The 20,760-nt window shown below is 43.5% G+C and overlaps 1 protein-coding gene and 1 long non-coding RNA gene across 5 annotated transcripts in view; both read right to left on the reverse strand.

Moving 5' to 3' along the window:
* LOC140588728 (uncharacterized) overlaps window positions 1-20,760 on the reverse strand; it is a 462,332-nt gene that overhangs the window by 274,531 nt on the left and 167,041 nt on the right. The window lies entirely within an intron of this gene.
* LOC111841632 (uncharacterized) lies at window positions 49-10,949 on the reverse strand. Of its 4 annotated transcripts, none has more exons than XR_011989916.1 (12): window positions 10,852-10,949; window positions 10,610-10,753; window positions 9,394-9,464; window positions 8,668-8,826; window positions 8,481-8,568; window positions 8,227-8,385; window positions 7,803-8,009; window positions 7,267-7,697; window positions 7,086-7,165; window positions 4,863-6,899; window positions 4,663-4,782; window positions 49-4,584 (listed from the first exon to the last, which is right to left on the reverse strand). It is a non-coding gene; the product is annotated as an uncharacterized lncRNA (long non-coding RNA). The 4 variants fall into 4 exon arrangements; XR_011989915.1 differs by having other exon boundaries at window positions 7,803-8,006; window positions 9,394-9,574; XR_011989914.1 differs by having other exon boundaries at window positions 7,859-8,009; window positions 9,394-9,574.

Below are 20,760 nucleotides of genomic sequence, written 5' to 3' on the forward strand. Positions count from 1 at the left end.
TCCCCAGCCGGAGCAGATTTCCGGGAGGAGCGTTTGAAGGCGCTCAAGCTTGCGTTCTTCCTTTTTCATTGCCGCTTAGTGTACACGACCTTGAAACACTTGCTGACTGTCTTATTTTTTAAATGGAAACCCCTTTTATCCCGCACAATCTGCTGCGTGGATGTCCTGATCTCTCTAGGGGTGTCACGTGGGTTACTCACATAGTCCTGAACCAATCCTGTCAGAGATGCAATATTGACAACTTTTGAATTGGTGTTATGCAACGTGATCCCCTTCACTTTCATGCTCGTTTTGCCCTTTGCCGTTCTGTACCCATAAGTTTTGGGTCCCCCTGAGACAAATTCCACAATGTGATCATCGGGGTCCAGCTCGCTTGTTAGTTCACCGAGAAAATCGCCCAGAGGGGGCGCCCAGTCACCCGGTTTGCTGACAAAAATGACAGAGTCTGTATCATGATACAGCGTGCGCCGTCCCAAGCGGTCCATGAGATTGTACAGCTCAAGCCTGGCATAAGCTGTAGTGAAAGCGGCAATAAAAACATTGACGTGCCGCGGCATGCTAGTGGCCATCTTTATGTGACGCCATTGGACCATGGCCACATTGTCATTCAGGAAGGAAAAGTGAGACACATTGACCAGCTTTGAAAAAAGGAAGGTGAGAAACTCATCGGGATCTTTGATGAGAGTCGTGCTCGCCTGATTTATTCTCTGACCAAACTTTCCCCAAAGACTGTTTAGAAACAATTTGGAAATTTGGCGTTTCACTTTGTTAACCGCGATGTTCTCGGGGTTCAAACGGATGCCCTCCTTCTCAAAGTAAGTCTGAATGTATCTCTCTTTATCCTCAGCAGTCTTTGCCCAAGAGGGATAGCCGGAAGCCTCCTGTTTTCCCTTTAAATGATTATTAATATAGCCAGCAAAAAGTGTGTCTGTCCGGTCGGGGAAATGCCAGACCTCAAAAACCTTTACGACTTTGTAGCCCTTTTCAACAGCCTTGTTGATTTCGACACTGCACCACGTGCCGATCAGAGCTCTCTGCTCATCTGAATGATTACAGCCCCCCTGCCTCTCGGCTTCACAGCATGTTCTGCAAAGTGTGAACATGAGTTTACCACCGCATCTGTAAGGCAGAACCGGTAGGTAAAGTCCTCTCGGTGGGTAAACTTTGGCTTTGATCACCCCAAAATAGTTTTCAATGCTGTCAAAATCATTGTAAATGATTACAGGGTGGCCTACAGGGTACTCCTTAAACTTGTTGACTGAGGGGTAAAGGCTAGTAAAGTCGTAGTAATCTATGCGCTCATCACTCTGCGCTTTATAGTGCAGTTGTAGAGCGTTAGTTCTGCCACCAAACAGAGCATCCCGAGGATCGATGCGGTCTGGAAAGTCAAATTCTCTCAAGAATGCCTGCACATCAGCCTTTTCAGCCTTCAATTTATTCCACTGATGCTCCCAAATAACATATACATTGAGGTTGTATGTGTTTTTAAGGGCAAAGATTTTGTCCTGAAACTGTTGATGCATGTCCCCAAAACGCAGTTTTGTTACAGGATTCACTTCGTGTGAATCAAAGCATTCTGGACACCCGTGAAAAAAACAACCAGCAAATTCGTACGCCGTACGAACCCCACCGGTTTCGGCATAGCCATCGAGGTAGTAGGGACCCATTTTCACCTCCCCTCTACACAGCGCGTGCTGAATCTCTAGTTGTTCGCGATGGGCTATGTATTCCAGCCATTGAATAGATGGCGTGGAGTATGCTTTTTGGCGCTTGATATAATTATCTGGAGTGGTTAGCGCGACCGTATTTTCAGGCAGAAAGCTCATGCAAAACTGTTTCATGCACACTGAGGCTATGGTCACACATTGAAAAGGGTCTAGATTACAACTGTTGATGATCTCACCCCTGAATCTGAGACAGCCCTCTCTTAAGATGACAACATCATTTTTACAGTACTCTGCCATTTCTTTCCTAAAATCAAACACACCCCCAACAACAGTGTCGTACCAAGCCATAAACTCTCTCTTTTCCTTTTCCATCATGGTTTGCACACCGTATGCCTCAGGTGGCGGGTAGGGGCCGATGTAATTTTGATTTTCTACAGTGTTCCAAAAATGGGGGAAATAGCCTTTCTTTTCGCTCTCAAACCCCAGAGCTGCAGGGAATGCGCTCAGCTTCATGGGGAGAAAGCAAAGTGAGTCAATGTATCTTTGGTTAAAGTCCTCGTCTGTCACACATAGCAGTTTGCTGCCCTGCGTGATAATGTGTGGGGTGACGCCATTTTCAACTAAATGTTTCATAAGCAGGTAACTGTCATAGCCTTTAGAGTTGTGCGCTATGAATGTATACCCCTTGTATTTACAGTTGCGGTACTTCTTAAAAAATGCCGCAACACACCCGTCCCCTTTAGCGGACCAGCAATTGCCTGCATAGTCAATGCAACAGATGTAATTTGCAATGTGAACCCCCACATCTTGTCTGCATTCAAAATCATAAAACACATAGCGCTCTGAGAGGTTCTCAGGTGCTACTGGCTTGATAAAACACTGATGTTCACACCCATGCGTCAAGTCCTCTTTACAAAAAACACATCTTGTATTAGGTGTGCATTTATGAGCCTTTGGGGGTTTCTTTTTAGTGACGACGTACCGTCGGCAACACTTGTCACAATACTTGACCGAATCACACAAAATATAAAAACTGCCGTCTGGCTGTTGCTTTGAGATTTTGTGCTGCTCATAGCAATACCGCGATCGACAGAAAGAGCCACAGTCCTCACAATGGATGTGCGTTGTGGCGTGCTTATGGCACTCGGGACTGAGACATACGTTACAGTAATACTTGCATTTGTGATCTGTTTTAACACTGAATGCAGCGTAACAATAATCACAGACGTATGACACCCCAAAAAATGCCTTCAAGCTTTTTATACCAAAAAAATGTTGATCTTGAAGATACAGAAAGATTGTTTTATCACAAGGCTCGGGGTTTGTCTGAAATTTCTTGAAAATGTCAGACTTGTCACAGCGGTACCACACAACAATTTTGACCCCGAGCATTTGCTCAAACTCTGCTATGTTTGAGAATGACACCATGTCTGACTCAGTTAGACCTACTGCTTCCTGCAAACGCTTAGCTTCGATCTCAGCAACCTGATGTGGCATGTCGGGGTTTAACAGGCGGACTACACAGTAAGCAAAGCATAGATTATTGCCAGTTTTCAGAAACGATAAGCCATCTGAGCTTCTTTTGCAGAATGTCAGACTTTAAAAGCTTTGTTAATTTCTGTCGTTCGGCTGCCCCACCATTTCGATTATGAATAATTTGTACGACCAATTCCAGCGTATCATCGCTGAAAACCTCGGCATTGCTCTGTGAAAGGTTATCTATCATCGATAGCAGATCATTTAGATCGATCTCGCCTCGAACATGTATAGCTGTGTTATTGGTTACTGACGCCCCCTGCAATTCAATTTGTATGATGTCCCCATCCCCCGCTAAATTGTTCACTCTGTCCACCAAATTCTGGAATGTCTGTATAACAGACCTGTAAACGTCTACGATGTCATCATGCTGGATTCCATCAAAATGAAAACGCTGCCTTATTTCAGTGTTGTTAAACTGCGGCCTGCGTATCACATTAACATTTGCATCACCATTATCTGCACCCCCATTATCAACATCCATATTTTCTGGCTCCCCCGCCGCCGCTGCACCCACACCCCCGCCTTGTTGTTGCCGCCCATTATCAATATCCATATTTTCTGGCTCCACTTCCTCTGCCCCATCATCATTTAAGTCATTTAATAAGTTTTGCAAGATGAAGTTAAATTCACCCGGGTTCTCGCCATTCAACTCTGTTAGCATCTGATGCAGTTGAGAGTGCATGGCCACACCGTCATCTACATCAGGCACTTCAATATCTGCGTCCAGTCCGTTGTCGCACCTAACACCAGGCTCGGTCGCGTCCCCGTCCCCCATTTCCATACCCATTGACACATGGTCATTTGGTGAGTTTAATTCATTTATCATGGCAAGCAAAAGGGGGTTAACCTCACCCTGGGGTCCGTGATTCAGTTCATAAATCATCTGTTGAAGATCAGGGTTAATCGTTGCTTCTCCACCGTCGTCGTCGTCGTTTACATGCATCCTTCTAGACCCCCCAGCCCCGTCAAAACTACACATCCACCGTTTTTCAGACATGTCCCCTGTTTATTCTTTAGATCTGGTCAGACAGATCTGCCAAAAAATCACACATTTGATCCTGAAAAAGGAAGAACGCAAGCTTGAGCGCCTTCAAACGCTCCTCCCGGAAATCTGCTCCGGCTGGGGAATTTACAACAGGTAATTGCCAAGGTGTTAAGGGTGAGGTATCTTGCGACCACAGCGGTGATTCCGGCAACGCACGGGGCGAGGATGCTGGAACACCGCACGCAGATCCTCCTTGGTCCGATGGTGCACTTTGTGAAGCCCCAGGTCGCTCAAATTCCAGTTGTCCAGTCGGCTGGCCCGGCCCGCTTTCCGTTGCTAGCTCCGCTTCAATTTTTTCGGCCGCTGCGACCAGCAATTCATCATCCGCCGTGTCTATTAAAGAACAGTCACTGTTAAGCATTTCATACAGAAAAACCAATGATACGGGGTAAGCGATATAGGCCAACGTACCGTTAAAACTATCCGCTCTTTTCCGTTTATGGCTAACTTGCCAGGGCCCTTCACGATTATCTCTGAAAATAACCGTTGGCGTGCATAGCAGTTCACGCAGTTCAGTGTCGTCGTCGTCAGCTGCAAAATGTGAGCAAAAACACTTTCAGTCTTTTGTCACATTTAATCAGTAAAATCCATGGCTATGTTCGAAAACTTACCGCTATTCCAATACTCTGTATCACCGTGTTGCCAGGATCTTTACAGCATGGAAAATTCTTGGTCAAAATAACAATAATATGTTTTCACAGCAGAAAAAATCTATATCAGCAATTGTAAAATAGCCTAAATTTAAATGAAAATGTAGCTTACCTCGAGAGTTCCATTTTCCAACGTTGATATGTCGCAGCTCAGAAAAATGAAGTGTCCGTTTCTTTCGCTCCTTCGAGTCCTTGACGTGAGTGTTAATGTGAACCTAGCGCTCGCCCCCTTAATAAGCCCCCAGCTTGGTGGGGGTATACTTGTCATCTGGTTTACCAATCAATATTCTTTGTTTGCTGTGCGGTTTCGGGAAAAACATTAGCGACGTTTTATGACATTACGACAAATGGATAATTGCCTGGGAACGGATGACCGGTCTATTCCGACCTATCCGTTTGTTGCTACCATTTTGAAATGGTTGTCTTACGAACCATTATTCTTTGTTTGATGCATGGATTCGTGTAAACATCAGCGATTTTTATGACTACACCATATGTCTAATAGCCTGGGAGCGGATAATTCTATTATTCCTTGTGATTAGGCGGCCATTGATGAAATTAGATCAATGTTGCTAAACAGTCGGGACTTGTGGTGCTAGAGTCCGACTTATTTTAATTAGAAATAGATTATTTTATACTGTTTACAAATAAGTCAGATTAACAAATAGAGTTAATGCGCATTCTGTCAGTATGGTGGCGTGTTCACACAATTAAGGGACATGGGCTTGCGTTTACAATTCCCGCCTCCGCCGGCCATTTTGAACGTGTGTCTGCGTGAGTGCGACTGCGTCACGCGTGCTGCCCCCAGCGATCGCCCATTCGACCCGCAAGTTTCAAACAGGCTGGCCGCCGGACGGCTTCGCTCCGTTGCGGGGTTAAGATGTTTGCTGGTTAAATGTTTTATTCAACCTAACACTGGTAAATATCGCTAAAAGGTTTTCTTGTTCTTCTTTAAATACGTTGGTTAAATGTAATGGGTTTAAAATGCTTGTGCTTGTTTCGCATTTGCTCTTTTGGTCTTGTTTAAAAGTTAAAAGTTTGGGACGTGTCGTTTGTTTAAAAATACGGTGTTTCGCTTGGGGCATGTCTCTACTTGTTTAAAATGTATCACTAAAGTTTTGCCCTAGCTTACGTTCATCCTGCTATATGTTTTATTATTCCTTAAAAACGTTGTTAAAAATAACACATTAATAAAATACATGTAATGTATTTTATTGTATTAAAGTTTAACAACCCCCCCCAAACCATACGACCCCCTATCGGCAACACGTGGCATAAGCATGTATACCATTTGGCCAAAACCACCCTCCCCATTGGCCAAAACCCCCCTCCCCACCGACCAATCAGAACAGAGGATACGCCCACCTCCCGCTTATGACGTCACAGATGGGACAGAGCTTTAAGCTCCGCCCACAAAATAGGCCCCGCCTATACTGCCAGGTAACCTCTCTCTGTCGCTGTCGTAGTCGTAGTAGTAGTAGTGGTCTGTTTTAACACCGCATTTTTATGTTTTCGGTAAACATGACATCTAAAGGACACATACTTTGTAAATGATCTCTGACAGTTATTAAGACCACAAGTTATTGAAAAATTTGGCTCATGTGCATGAATGAGACCAATGTGCTGGATTAACTTGATGATTGTGAATGTTCTTCGAGAACATTTAGGGCAGCTGAACAGGCAGGGCATTTTTGCTGATGTTACTGTAAGAGGTTGATTATTCTGGTAACTGGGGTGGGTAGAGGCTTATCACCATCCACAGTAAGTTTCAACACATACCGCTGAAGAAACATCAGGGTGTTCTTCAAATGAGATGGATGTCAAATTGAAAACAAAATAAGCACAAAATGCTGCAAGAGCCCATTCATCCACACCGCTCACCCGGCAGATCTCAATCCCATCAACTTTGATGACTGCAGTGACTCTTCTTGTAATCACAGTTTTCCAGTCAGTGGTCTCCTGTACTTGAACAGTTGGATACGGTGAAGATGGTTCACTCTAAATGACAAAGCACAAAACAAATTCTGTATCAGTCAAATGTTCTCAGCAGTTGACTAAACTGATGGAGAGAAAATTGACATGCATAAAGACTAAGATAATTATTATTCACCCATTTGTATATGGCCACAATAAATACAGTTTAAAAATTGCACAGAAATACAAAACAGAGTACTATATACGCACCTCTCCAAGCACAATGAAATGTTCAAGTTTCTCTCTTAACAAGGCTGGCAACATGAGAAGTGCTGCCTTAAAATCAATTCCTGGAACATAAGATGTGATAAACAAATATGTAAAAATCTATCCAAAGGCAAGAATTTGATAGGCTTAATAAAGTGCTAAATAAGGTTTAGGAGTCAATTACCAAGATGGTCTTCAATGAGAGATTCTTCTCGAGCTTCTTTGTGCGGCTTTGCTAAAGGGGATTTCCCTTGAGCAAGCCGTAGCACACTGGATGCTGTCACGCCCCGCTCCGTCCGCTCCCGATGTGTGCCACGCCCACCTCGTTACCTCGTGTGATTCCCTGATTGTCTCTTACTTGTGATTCGTTACCCTTAGCCTGTGTCTGGTATTTAGTCCGTGTCTAAGTCAGTGTACCCCAGATCTGTCATTGTAGTGTCCGTACCTGTCAGTCTGCGTGCAATAAACCCCGTTACCCTGACTTCCTGGCTGCTTTCGCCTGCTTCCCTGCTCGCCTTAAGCCCGAACGTGACAGGATGCAATGTGTCCAAAATTTTCTTGAAAGTGGCGGTTCAGATGAACACATTTATGCAGGAAACCAGTTTCTTGATAAAGCTGCAGTTAATTGAAAAAGACAAGCATAAATAAATCAGAGGATCTTATACACTTTTTTTTAGCATTCTACATGTGTAATTTCAGAATTGTAATTTGCACACTAACCCCTGATGGACTCTTCAAGAATGGATATTTGTTGACGGCATCTTCAACAGTCATACCACTAGCAATCTCCTGTCGCCTCCAGGCAAATGTCCTCCTCATTCGCTCTTCAACAATGCGAGTATCTGGCTGTGTCCTTCTATACTGGTCCTGCAGGACTTTCACATGTCCCTCTACTGATGTAGCATCCTCTCCAAAAGCAGCAATCTCCTTGTGCATAGACAAAAACAAATCAGGTAGAATTTAATTTCACTGCAGGAAATTTCTGTGCATCTAGAAGTTTCGATTTTTGCCAAGAATTTTTATTTTGATGCATCCCTGATGCATTTCTAGGCAAGAGAATAATGAAAATGTTGCATCTCGGCACTTAATGTAAGAGCAATACACTGGTAAAAAGTGTAAAAATATTATAAACATATGCTCTCACCAAAGGCCTTGTAATTTGTTTACTTGAACTACTTTCTTCAGGTTGCAGAGACTTTTTTGAATGACCAAACTTCTGTTTAAGTCTTTTTACTTCTTCAATGTCAACCAAAGGTGTCCGCTCAAATTTAAACTTGCGTTTCAGAGACATGTGCCAAGTGTGCTATTAAAAAACAAAAAAACAATAAATAATAATAATAGTAATCTGCATGAACCAAGAACCAAGAGTAAAACATTAAAGGTAAACCAGCTACTTACATATCAATTGCCCTCTTTGTCTTTCAAAAAGGGATACCTCAGAGTCAGGGTTTTAGCCACTTGAACATACTCTTCATTAGTTGGATACCTACAAAAATATTTTAAACACATCAGTGTAGCATTAAATGTTGTATAAAACTGAATGTAAGAGATTAAAACCTTGGTATAGGTAATGAGAAATACTTACATTTTGTACTGAGCCATGCTTTCATACAATGTTCTAATAATTTTGTTTCGGTCTGATGACATTAGTCGGCATTCTTTTCGGTCCAACTTGGCCTGAACGTCAAATGGAAACTTCGGAACTTCAAAAACTGCAGGAAAAGCTGTTGACAGGCTGATATTACTATGGCAAAAATAGAAAATAATAATTAGACACTGCAATGATGCAGGTATACATAACATAGCACAAATACTGTAAAGTAGCATTTTCATTCCTGAAAATACAAATTATTGCGTTAAACAATAACACTAACTTCAGAATTTTACCAAACAAGTTTTATTTAAAATATGTGCTCTACCATTTACTTGATCATCTTAGTTGTCAATTTATACACTGTGGTAACCTAATAAATAATTATACAGTAAACATAAATAATAGTGATGCACCAAAAATTCTGGGCAGACTGGCTGAGACTGTGCACTCTGTTTTATTGTCCATGTCAAAGGTTCTGTTATCTTATCTGCTCAAGTAGTATTTTTTGTTGATATTTTTGACGAAGAAATGACTGAAACTTTAGAGCATCTCTAATACATTATATTACAGATACAAGAAATTGATGAACTAAGCACTAGTAGAAGTACAGTAAAGCAATATGTAGAGAAGCATGGGAAATAGCTACCTAGCTACTTTGAAGATTTGTTATTAGAATAGTTCACTGAAACAAATGAAATATTATTAAACAGCAATTACCTTGCTCCAGCTGATGACTGGGATTCTACAGGCACAGGTTCAAGAGTTAATGTCACTGTCTCCTTCATCTGCTGAATAAATCGATGAAATTTTGCTTGTTTTTTAAATGATCCCTCAAAGAGGAATGAAATCATTGACTCAGTCAGTCCAATGTCAACAGTCTCTCCATCCACGTCATTGTCTAATAACGTAAAAAAGAAGAAAAGTATCATTTAATTACCCATCCAACTGAAGCATGTACTAAACCAGTTTTTAAGCTTTTTCTATTAACTGGATAAAAAAATCAAATACACTGTTGGATTTTCTTTAATTACAGAATAAGGCAAATATATATTTTATCTTGAATTATTTTTAAACTGTAATAAATTTTATATTAAGTAGCATTGCAGTATTCTTATACTTTATTACCTGGAGATGGAAAAAACATATATGGTTGCAAATGTGTATTTATTGTCAAGTAACATTAGCCTATTTGTTTTATCAATCCAAAATGTTTCTGTTTTTTATTCAGTTTAGCTACAGCTATAGCTAGATGCCTTTGTCCATATTAGGGATTTCCTGGCAGGTCACAAGTTATTACTTCTGGATCCGTTGGAGAGCGCCCTCCGGCTTTCATTATGAATAAAAAAACACTGCATGAGCGTGTTCAGCGCTCAATCTATAATGTACACATTCCCTCATTTTGGATACGAATAAAAAGTCTATGCTTGACCTGACGATTTTGTCTCTTTGCATTTAAATCTAGATTTATTCACACTGGCCCATGAAAATGAACACACCTAACGTTACCGGAAAAAAACGTGAGATTAAAAGTGAGGGAGACTACTCCCCCCGCATACAAACACCTACTCTCATGTTTGTAACAAATAAATATTAGCGTGGCTGCCGTCATTTTACTTAATTAATCACTTGCTTTGCCGTCTCACCACAAATTGCTATGTATACCGAGTGCGTTGGTCAACTCTAGGTGCGCCTTATTACAAAATGGGTGGGAAAAACTGCCTCAGAATGTAAAATGTTAATCACTAATTGCCGTACAAGTGTTAATATTGCAAATATATTACGTGGTGGTCAAAGTTATTATTATTTAAGCAACAAGGTATGAGAGGCAGTTAAAGAGATGAAGTATATAAAGTTAAAGTGCGTTAACGTTACACCGAGAAAATCCTCAAGAAAACGGTCCAGACTTTTAAAAAAAACATAACAGCATACTCACCTTCAAATTTTTTCCTCTCCTCTTCAGTGACTTCGATACCAAATTGTATTAACTCCTTTATTAAGTGAGCGGTAGACATCATTGTCAGCTCCATCCTGTAGGCCAACGTACACCAGCCAGTCTGACGCAAGCACTTTTAACGGGCTTAGAGCAGAGGAAACACCAAGTTCAACAAAAATCAACCGAACATGGCGACACACGTGTAAAAATAAGCTTATATTATTATATTATTCGGCATTTACCGAAATATTAACTCCAAAACAGACTTCGCGTTGAAATCCGTGCGAGGTTCTGTCCGAACACCCACAACTCCAGCCAAGCGCGGGAAAGTTTCTTAAAGGGGCAACAACATTTACGTCTACCTAAGCAAGTTTTGAATCTAATTACTTGAGTGTAATTAAACGTAGCCATTCCGCATTGTCCTTATTCCAAATTTCATTCAGCATCTTAAAAAATAACGCAAAGGTCAAAATTTAAAAGTTGTAAAATAATAAAAAATACATTTAATAAAAAAGATTTTCTGACTATAATATTACAACAAAACAACATCAACAGTTGTTCAAAATATTTTATTAAATAATTCCATTAGCATTATGTTTGTTAATTATATATTTAAATGTGTGTCTTGATATCTTTTAATGTGTGTCTTGATTTTATCATGAGTTGACACAAATTAAATTAATAAACAAAAAATAAAAACACATAGTTAGATCTACTCTAATTAGGGCTAAACTTAAAATAAATATATGAATAAAAATGAAATAAATTCAAGGTACAAAAATGTACCTTTCACATCTGAATCTGAAAAGTTGTACCTTTATAACTCGTTTTGGGAACATAATTGTACCCTAAGGACCAATTGTGGACCTTTAAAGGTACCATTATATTTTTTGTTCTCCTAAGAACAAAATTGTACCCCTGCGGTACCTTTTTTTCTGACAGTGTAGTTGTAATAGTTTGGTCATTTTCTGCATCGTTTAATTGTTACATCCATCCATCCATCCATCTAAATTGATTAAAATCAGGTGCCGTACATTTGTGAACAACATACAATTAATGTCGGTGTATTGGATAAAGTCAGCATTATGATTGTGAGTTTAAAAAGGGAAACCACAGTAGCAATGACTTGCCACTGGGTGCCGCCCTTTTACAAAACCGAGCAGAAACGTGCGTACGCCATGTCTGGAGCTGCCGTGAGAATGTGCGTAGCGGTACGCCAAGTTCCGTTTGTATACATCTCGACGTAAGCATGGAAACGGATGTACGCGACATTTATACATGAGGCCCCAGGTCTGCACGACTGTCCAATAGCTTCTTCCCCCAAGCAGTCCGGCTCCTGACCAGCACGCTGCCACCCCCCACATTTGACTCTTTACTGCACACCCTGCGCCGCACTACGTAACACTTTATATTTATTCATTTCCATCCCGTTATGGCTGCTATCATGTGAATATGTCTACTAGGGGTGGGTATTGGCAAGGACCTCACGATACGATACGTATACATGGGTCACGATACGATTATATCACGATATATTGTGATGCTATACATATGGCGATATATTGCAACATTCTACAGTTCACTGAAAATGTAAAAATAGAGCTGAAATGCAAGTTGCTGTGTACGATCTGGGTTGTCTTAATGAATCACATTACATTAATAATTCAGCCAAAACAACATAACTCAATTGAATTTTAACTTGATTGTCTTTGCATTTTAACACAGTGAACTAGTGGACACCAAAAAGTTAAGATAAAGTGCATAAGATTGAAAATAGGATATTAAAGTGACCAGTCAGTTATCTAAGGCTGGTGTGGTGCTGGTAGAGGACTGAGCTGAAATGTAAACATATAAAGAATAAGGTGCATATGCACACAGACACTCCTTATCCTCAGTGAACAGACTGATGTAGGAGGAAAAACACTGTGCATATTAACTGTTCTTATAAAGAAAATAAAACAGACAGTCAGTATGATGTTAATAAACTGTAAACATACTGTAAACCAACGCAAATGTTATTTGCATGTGTCCACTGTACTTTAAAAATGAACATGGATACAAAAAACAACATGGATACAATGGTAGACCTACTTCAACTTCTGATTTTTGTTAAGGAATAGAATTTCAAAAATGATATCTTGTATCTTGTAATTTTTGTTAAGAAATAGAATTTGATGAGGATGGTCTGGCGTGAGTGCACTCCTCTGAGCTGTAATAATATCCCCTGCGGGAGAGAAAACTCACTCAGAGGAGACACGAGTCCCTGGGTTACTCAGGTATCTCTCTGCAATGTGTGACAAGAGAGGATACTGGCTTTGATGCACTTTCCACCAGTCCAGTGGACTGACACTGAGAGACAGGGGAGCTTCCTCTCTGTATCTTACCATCTCCTCCTTTGCCTGGTCCTCTGTAGTTTTCAATTTCTTTCCTGATCCTGTAACAGAGTAGGACAACACGATAAATCAGTATCAGTAATGTCACAATAAATGTCATTCTAAATACATTATTTGTTTACAGCATCAGGCATTGAGTGACTTTGTCCGACACCCTATCATCACAGGCTGCTAGTGAATTGCAATTTTTTAAAGCAGACTTAACACGTTTTTCAGAAATGTTTATGATGAAACATTATGGAAATTATTTTTTCCTTTGACCATTAATGCAAGTCAAGCAAGTCAGCTAGAGAGCAAGAATGCCGAAAAAAATTAAACTCCAAATGATTCCATTCTGAGCTTAAGATGCTTCTGATAGGTTAATTGATTCCATTTGAGTTAATTGGTGGCACACCTGTGGATGCATATAAAGGAACACCTCAAACACAGAGCCTCTTTCTTTGACATCATGGGAAAATCAAGAGAAATCAACCAAGACATCAGGAAAAGAACTGTGGACCTTCACATGTGTGGCTCTTCCTTAGGTGCAATTTCCAGATGCCTGAAGGTCCCACGTTCACCCAGAAACTAACCCTAATCAGAAAAGAAGCATGTGCACCAGCAGTAGTCATTGCCCAATCACTTGTTCACACAAGCCACAAACAAGTTACAAAAGAACAAGCCACATGACCTTATTACAAACAACAACAAAAAAGAAAACAAAATAAAAAATGTACAGGCAAAACAGCAACGGAAACTCCTGGGTTGTGTAACAATATTCTAACCATTTTCACCTAATGTGCTGCCCGGAATCAAATTCTGGGCATTTTCAATAGTAATGAATGTGAGGGTGTCCTAAGTTTTTCCTCAATGGAAATTGGCATCATAGTTAATTTCTTTTGTTGAATAAATGGATTTTTTTCTTGTTTTTGCATAAGTGATATAATTACATCACCTTTACCTACAAATCAGAATCAGAATCAGCTTTTATTCGCCAAGTGTGCTGGGGCACACAAGGAATTTGTTTCCGGCAGCTTGAGACTCTCTCATACACAGACAATAAGCGACAGGATACAAACAATAAATTACACTGTACAAAAAATACAAATGTGACAAATTATAAATATTATAAATATACACACGTGGGTAACACTGTGCAATTAAGGTTCGAGGTAGAGAGCAACAGGGGGGAAATTGACAGAAGGCAGGTGACAGCTTAGCTGTTTATGAGGGTGATGGCCTGAGGGAAGAAGCTGCTCCTGTGTCTGGTGGTTTTTGTGTACAGAGTTTTGTAGCGCCTGCCAGAGGGGAGGAGCTGGAAGAGATTGTGTCCAGGGTGTGACAGATCTGAAATGATTTTATCAGCCTGTTTCCTAGTCCTTGAGCAGTACAAGTCCTGGATGGAGGGCAGGGGGGCACCGTTGATTTTTCCTGCTGTCTGTACAGCTCGCTGCAGTCTGTTCCTGTCCTGTTTAGTGGCTGCTCCATACCAGACTGTGATGGAGGAGCAGAGGACAGACTCAATGACTGCAGAGTAGAATTGGATCAGCAGCTCCTGTGGAAGACTGCACTTCCTCAGTTGTCTCAGGAAGTACATCCTCTGCTGGGCCTTTTTGATGATGGAGGAGATGTTGGTCTCCCACTTCAGTTCCTGGGAAATGGTGGTACCCAGTAACTTGAAGAGCTCCACAGTAGACACCGGGTTGTCTGATATGGTGAGGGGGAGCAGTGTTGACAGATGTCTCCTGAAATCCACTGTCATCTCTACAGTCTTGTGCGTGTTCAGCTCCAGCTTGTGCTGACTGCACCAGAGTACCAGCCGCTCAACTTCCTGACGGTATGCAGACTCATCACCATCCTGCATGAGTCCAATGATGGTGGTGTCGTCTGCAAACTTCAGGAGTTTTACAGCTGACTTCCTGGAGGTGCAGTCATTGGTGTAGAGGGAGAAGAGCAGTGGGGAGAGGACACATCCTTGGGGGGCACCAATACTGAGGGACCGTGTTTCAGAAGTGATCTCCCCCAGCCTTACTTGCTGCTTCCTGTCTGTCAGGAAGCTGGTGATCCACTGACAGGTAGCTGATGACACGTTGAGCTGGGAGAGTTTGGAGGAGAGGAGATTAGGCACAATGGTGTTGAAAGCCGAACTAAAGTCCACAAACAGGATCCTGGCATAAGTTCCTGGCCGGTCGAGATGTTGCAGGATATAATGCAGCCCCATATTCACTGCATCATCCACCGACCTGTTTGCCCGATAGGCAAACTGCAGGGAGTCCGGTTGGTGTCCTGTAATGTCCTTCAGATGGGCTAAAACCAGGCGTTCGAAGGATTTCATGACCACAGATGTCAACGCGACAGGTCTGTAGTCATTCAGTCCTGTGATGGAGGGTTTCTTGGGGACTGGGATAATGGTGGAGTGCTTGAAGCAGGAGGGAACTTCACACAGCTCCAGGGATCTACTGAAGATGTGGATCTATTAAATGCTTTGTATACATCTGGATCATTGACAGGGAGGGAGGGGGGAGTGTGTGTGTGTGTCTGTGAAACTGACAGGGAGGGAGGGGGAGTGTGTGTCTGTGAAACTGACAGGGAGGGAGGGGGAGTATGTGTGTGTGTCTGTGATACTGACAGGGAGGGAGGGGGAGTGTGTGTGTCTGTGATACTGACAGGGAAGGAGGGGGAGTGTGTGTGTGTCTGTGAAACTGACAGGGAGGGAGGGGGGAGTGTGTGTGTGTCTGGGAACCTGACAGGGAGGGAGGGGGAGTGTGTGTGTGTCTGGGAACCTGACAGGGAGGGAGGGGGAGTGTGTGTGTGTCTGTGAAACTGACAGGGAGGGAGGGGGAGTGTGTGTGTGTTATTATTTTATTCATATCACTGTCAAGAATGCACTTGTAGAAAAACTAACCCTAACCTGTTACCATGGATGGACTTGCCTCCAATGTCAGCATGTGTAACCAGCTTGGATGCCGGCTGAAGGTCAACCCTGGTGAACTGTTAAAACTTTTTTTGCACATCCATTGACTGGTGCGAAGGTGTTTGTGATGATGGATCCTTGGCACGTTTTGAAGTTGACATGAAATATTTTGCAGGCCTACAGCCCAATAAGCATAACCACTGGCCAGATCAACTGGACATACATAGATCATCTGAATGCAGGGTTCTTACACCTTTTCCAACTTCAAATTCCAGCACTTTTCAAGCACTTTCAAGGTGCATTTTTATGCTTTTCCAGCACCTAACAACCGCGGTAAATTACGTTTATATATGCTGTATGTACTTTTTCACATTTAAATCCATTGTGCTATTAAAAAAAACACAATATGACATTTCAACTTAAATTGTTGAATACTTTCGCGTGAATTACACGATCAATAACAAATTGGCAAGGAAGTGCCCTTTAGACTGTTATCGTGCATTCCATTTGCCCTAGGAACTCGGATTCCGAGTTTCGAAGCCGGAAGTGATGACATGCGCGCTCCCATTTCTCGGAGATCCGAGAAATATCTCGGATAACGCAGAGGATCCCGAGTTCAGAATCGAAGATGGCTGCGCCCTTTATCAACAGAAGGGAAAGTTGTAGCTTTATCCTGTTTAAGCACTACTTCTCATTTGTGGCTCATTAAATCGGTCGCACACACTATATCGTCCAATTTATGTGTGGACGTGTTGCTACGGAGTTTTATACGTGAAGCACCGCGCGTAATGTGTTATCAAGTGATATTGGTAACAATGGCTACCAATTAACCGTTCTAGAATTGGATTTCATGATTAGTCGGATTATTTGTCGGATTTAAGGTAGTTCGGGCTAATTGTAAGTGAACGAAGATAAAGGCCATTTAAACTGAGGTACCTTAAATCCGACAAGTTGTCCGGCTAAGCAAAAAATCTTGCTTTTTCCATATGGATCCATGGTATTGCTACTATATCCGACTCGGTTTTCCCGAGTTTTTAGCGGATGTGACGTAATATCGGAATCCGAAAATCGGATCCCGAGGCAAATGGAATGCACGATTACACCACTACAGCCACAAGCGCGGACTCGAGCGGAGTTATTTTTGTTACGTGCAAAATGCATTTTTAGCTAAAAGGAAAACTACTCCGTAAGATAACGAATTATTATGAAAGCAATGCAATTTCAAATTCAAGCAGGTTCAAGCACATTGTCCAAAATCCAAGCACTTTTCTAACCTTGAAAACACTATATTAAAAATCAAGCATTTTCCAGGATTTCCAGCACCCGTACGAACCCTGTGAATGATATCCAAGCAAAAGAAGGGCTGCATGCAGTCAACAAAATCACAGACAAGCATGCGAATTTTGATTCACAGAAAATGGTGTCCGTGGTTGTGCAAACACTGAGTCGCTCTGTGACAGCAGCTCTGCGCACATTGAGGGACCTCGGCTGTTCACAGTTCACTGAGGTAATGTTACATGCAAAGTTTAATAACCATGAAGCAAATAGTGAAAAACATTGCTGCTATATTTCAATAATTAGCTAATGATAAAAGGAAACATGTTATTTATGCTGATGATTCAGATTCCTCCTGTTATAATGCATATTGTCATGACGCGTAAAACACGGACCAGGGAAACAGGCGGACGAAAGCAGGAATGGGGTTAAATAAAAGGATTTAAATCGGAGAACGAAGGGGCATAACAGGGAAAACAACAACACGGAACTAAACAACTATCACAATGCACGACACTACAATGACAGAACTAGGGAAACAAACTCTGACGTGAACTTAAATACATCGAACTAATACAGACAATTGAAAACAGTCGTGAAACACTGGGAATCGACATGAGGTTAACGAGGGGGGCGTGGCACAGAAGGATCAGCACGATCGGGGTGTGACAGAACCCCCCCCCCCAAAGGCGCGCATACTGGGCACGCCCCAGGGGAGCGGACAGACGGAACCGGGGACGCAGGACCTGGAAAACAAAAGCAAAAAATATGCAACCAGACACAGGGCACAAGACAGACACACAGAACAGACAGAAGGACAGGAACTCAGACAACAAACAACAAACCACAGGAAAAGCCAACAAGCACAGGGACAACAGCACAGGAGACATAGGGGGAACACCAACGGGAGGAACAAAGGGGCCAGGGGCGAACGAAGGAGAAACAGGAGGACAAGGAGCAGACACAGGGGACACAAAAGGACCGAAAGGCACAGAGGGACCAGGGACAAACACAGGAGGCACAAAGGCAGGGGGCACAGAGGAGAAGGGCAGGGGGAAACGGGGAGCTGCAGGGAACCCAGGCAGGCGAGGGGCGGAAGCCGCAGGGGCAGCAGGCGACCGCGAGGCCGAAGCCGAAGGGACCCTAGGCGAGCGTGAGGGGGGAGCCGGAGGAAACGCAAGGAGGAGGGCAGAGGGACGGACGGACGGCGCAAGGAGGGAGAAAAAGGGGACCCAGGCAAAGGGGAGAAGGGAGCAGCAGCCGCGGCAGACGAAGGCACAGCCACCGCCGGCCAAGGCGCAGGCGACCGCCGACCCGGAGATGGGGGACCCGCAGGCGACCGACGAAGCGCCGGAGGCGGGACAGCAGCCAGCCGACGGGGCACCGAAGGCGGAACCGGAGGCGACCTCCGAGCCGAAGCCAGGGACCCCACAGGCGACTACCGAGCAGGAGCCCGAGGACCCGCAGGCGAGAGCCGAGCCACAGCCAGGGGAACCAAAGGCGAGCCAGGGGGTAGGGCGGGCGGGACCCGACCACGGCGCCGGTGTCCCCTCCCTTTTCGGGAGACTGAAAGGCGGGGACCTGGCCGGGACTTGCTGCTCTGGGGCAAGGGTGGAGGAGTCACTGGAGAGGTCAAGGGGGAAGTCACTGGGGAAAGCACGGAAGGAGTCACGGGGAATATCATGGGAGGAGTCAAGAAGATCCCCTAGGGATCCCACTCTAGTTCCTCCACTATGGAGAGAGGAGCGTAAGTCTGGCAGACCAGGGCCTCGGGCGTGCGGCCAGCAGGGGGCGCCTCTGCGTGCACCTCGGGCGTGGCAGCGATGGCAGCTGCAGCAGAGGTTGCCGCGGGCAGAGCGGCGATAGCAGTAGGGACTGCAGGCAGGACAGGCTGGGCCGCGGGCGTGTGGCCAGCAGGGGGCGCCTCGGCGGGCGCCAACATCATGCGGCCAGCAGGGGGCGCCTCGGCAGGCGGAGCTGCAGGCACAGGAGTCACTGGAGAAGCAGCTGCAGGCACGAGAACCACGGGGGGCGCCGTCCGCCTCCGAAACCGCGGAACCCGCGGTATAGCGTCCCAAATGGACCTGGCCCCTTTAACCCGCTGATGCATGAATTATGAAATCCTAACTAATGGCGGAAATGCAATTCCACCATACAAAGCATTGCATTTGGGAGAAAATGACGTTTAAACTGCTGTCCACTGTAGTGACCGCTATGCACCAGAGGGTTAAGGGCCAGGCGAGTCCCGGTGTTCCAGGCAATTCAGTTTCCCTATATATGTTGCCCCTGTCGCGCGCTGATTTGTACACGGTTTCGCTGTTTTCATGTCTTTTTAATGAAGCTCTTGTGGTAAACAAGCCATATATTTTAAAACACCACATGCCTTTTCGATGTTTTTTGTTTTTAAAGATAATAAATGAAAGTATTTAATTCGCTGGATAGACATATTTCTTGATGAAAACGGTATAGTATTGCTTATAAGACTATATTATTCGTGACGATCTACTTTATTCACATGTAATAATGTACCTGAGTGATTTTCAGACATCTCACATACATATTTGCCTAAATATTAGGAGAAACATTATTTCCTGACATCCAGTATACTTGGTTCCCCCCCTGGTAAAACAGGTATAGGCTACAGCAACTCTGGGCCTCGGTACTAATAACAATACAGTATATTCACATGTAATAATGTACCTGAGTGATTTTCAGACATTTCACATACCTCTTTGCTTTAATATTAGGGGAAATATTATTTCCTGATAGACAGGGGAAACATAGGGAAACCGATTTGCCCGGAACACCGGAGAAGGGGTGCGCTGCTAATGAGGCCAGCGAAGCGGTGAGCGGCTGCTGTGAGATGGTGGCAACGGTCATCTCCGGAGCGAACACCGTCGGGTTCAGAATCGGGGGCGGGTCCTCCCGACACGCAGCAAAGCAGGCGGCGGAGAGCGAAACTGTCCGCTAGTGGTGGGCGGATCGATCCAAGTATCGATAATATCGATAATAATGTTGGTATTGATATTGATCGATACCAGTTTAATGAGATCGATACTTCAGTTTCAATCTCTCTCCCGAATGCACTGCGGCTGTCTGTGTTCGCGCTACTGCTCTCAAATGCCGTTCCCAGCTGTCACATGACTCAGCGGCGCCAGGCTATCAAACAGGCGCGTGCACATGTGATCAACTGTTTCTGGTTGTTGTTATTAGTCCTCCGTATTAAGTCCGCGTTTCATTTTGTTTCCCCAGTCCGGTCCTTGAGTGCGTTCGACTTGCTTAAAGCCATTCTGATCCTGACGTAATGCATTACGGTTAGATGCACTTCGACCTCTCACCCGGCTGCACAAAATGGAACCGCCAAATGACGACACACCTTTGCCCTTATTGGCTGAAGAGTTTCTGTTAGACGCATGACGTTTATATCCCAGGCAGTTCCGATGCGTAATCTGCTATTTCTCCCGAATATCACGTAAAGCAGTGGGAACTGGTTTTCAGTTAATATACCTGGTAAAATAAAGTTTAAATAAATGACATAAATGCTCTAATAGTACACGTAAGTTAGTGGTTTATTTATTGTTAGTTACTGT

Source organism: Paramormyrops kingsleyae, chromosome 4, assembly GCF_048594095.1.
Source record: "Paramormyrops kingsleyae isolate MSU_618 chromosome 4, PKINGS_0.4, whole genome shotgun sequence".
Lineage (NCBI taxonomy): Eukaryota > Metazoa > Chordata > Actinopteri > Osteoglossiformes > Mormyridae > Paramormyrops > Paramormyrops kingsleyae.